This window comes from Nanorana parkeri, unplaced genomic scaffold (assembly GCF_000935625.1).
Source record: "Nanorana parkeri isolate BGI_ZX_2015 unplaced genomic scaffold, ASM93562v1 scaffold3416, whole genome shotgun sequence".
NCBI classification, from domain to species: domain Eukaryota; kingdom Metazoa; phylum Chordata; class Amphibia; order Anura; family Dicroglossidae; genus Nanorana; species Nanorana parkeri.
The window spans coordinates 12,454-14,387 of record NW_017309684.1 but is presented as its reverse complement, the minus strand read 5'-3'; the positions used below and the strand labels follow the sequence as shown (position 1 = coordinate 14,387).

Here is a 1,934-nt window from a genome sequence, read left to right as displayed (position 1 = left end):
CCCGTCGCCCACAGCCCCCCGTCGCCCACAGCCCCGCGTCACCTACAGCCCCGCGTCACCTACAGCCGCCCAGCACCTACAGCCGTGGACAGCACACGGTCACAATTAGAAATAAATACTTTGTAAATAAACGGCTGTTTCCTCGTTCATCCCGGTGTGGGCGTGCAGATGGTCAGGTCGGCAAATTGGACTGGGTCAGCATTCCTGACAGAACACCGGCACTGCGGAGAGGGAGAGACGAGTTACATCCTCACTACCTTCCCGTTCACAAATAATACGAGGCGCCCTGTGATTGGAGGAGAGAAGTCGTCACATTCCGTCCCTTGCTCTCCTCCAATCACAGGACGCCTTGTATTCTTTGTGAACGGGACGGTAGCGGGGGATGTAACTCGTCTTCCCCTCTCCTCAGTGCCGGAAGCTCGGCGTTGTGTGCAGGGGACAGCATGCTGCAAGCTACGCCGCCCTCCACATTCCATACACAGCGTTACACTTTGGTGGGGCGTTCCGTCGCAGACCACTGTCCTCGCCGTCTGATCACCAGGAGAGGAAAAAAAAGGTCAAATGTGCAGCAAGACGACTTCAAATGCTCATCGTGGATCCAAAAACTACAAACCGTATCATTCCAGCGCAGCAATCCCCGAATCCAGCGCAAGCCGAGCGCCACCTGGTGGCCGGTTATGATATTGCTGGAACATACGCAGGCCGAAAGAGACCATTACCTGCGTTGTGCTTCTACTCTCAATTTTAAAGTCGGTATTTAAAAATGTCTTATTAACCCTTTGTACCCCCCCCCTCCCCCGCAAGACTTAACTCCTCCTCCTCATCTAGGGTTGAAGATAACATTAGAGAGTCACCCGATCCTCGGAGCTGGCTTGCCGTTAGGTCCCTGGAACGTCTCTCCCCCTCCACTGCGGTGGAGTTAAGTCCCTCAGTCATCACGTGCTATACACAGCGTATAGGATGCCAAGGGACATACCATCACTGCAGTGGAGGAGGAGGAGACAGGCTGGAGGGAGGCGGCCAGCTCCGAGGATCAGGTGAACATAACTTATTTTCAGCCCTAGACCTAAAAAGAGAAAAGTTAACCCTTGCAGTGCACGGAATGGACTGGTCTGGAGACGGACTCTCTTCCAGGGATGTCCAAACTGCGGCCCTCCAGCTGCGGTGCAACTACGAATCCCATGATGCATCTCTCTCCGGGAGTCATGTCTGTGAGAAGCTTGCAAAGCCTCATGGGATTCGTAGTTCCACCCACACAGCTGGAACACCGCGCAGGAGCATCTTCTCATAAGATGTGCGCTCCTCTGCTTTAACCGCGCAAGTCCCGAGATGAAGCGGCCGCATTCGTTTTCATTTCCCCTTTACTCCGCGACCCTGCCAGTAACACACTTCCTGTCCCCGCGCGGCTACGCTCACTCTTCCGCTGTATCTATGGAGGCAGCCCGGGAGGTCACAACATGTTTATACATTTCACACGGCGGGTGGAAGGATTAGTCCTTCCAGGTCATCTCACAGGAAGTGACAAGGACACAGAATTCCTGGCAGGACTAACGGGCACTTCCTGCCAAGATGTTTTCAGCCTGAGAAAAACTAACGCGGCCGCCACATCTAAAAAAAACCTGCGAAGTTGTAATATATTAAAGGGCAAGTACGCTCTCCCAAGTGAAATTACCGCTTCCGATCCCCGGGGGAACACTTACCGTTCGGTGAGGGCTACTTCCCCTCTGCCGGTGTACAATCCGTACTCTGTACTGCCGTATAGAGCAGCCAAGCTCCTCCTTAATTCCAAATGGCAAGCATGCATTGGTCAGCGCGGTCACCTGACCACAGTGACCAATGAGAAGCGCTTCTGACCGCACTGACCAATGAGTGATCACCATTTGCGAGCAAAATGCAAATTCCAGAGCACAGGGCTGAGCTACGAGTACAGGGTA

At 53.8% G+C, this 1,934-nt stretch overlaps 1 protein-coding gene across 1 annotated transcript in view; it reads right to left on the bottom strand.

The window, feature by feature from the left end:
* Positions 1–1,934, bottom strand: part of USP10 (ubiquitin specific peptidase 10) — a 29,207-nt gene that overhangs the window by 19,562 nt on the left and 7,711 nt on the right.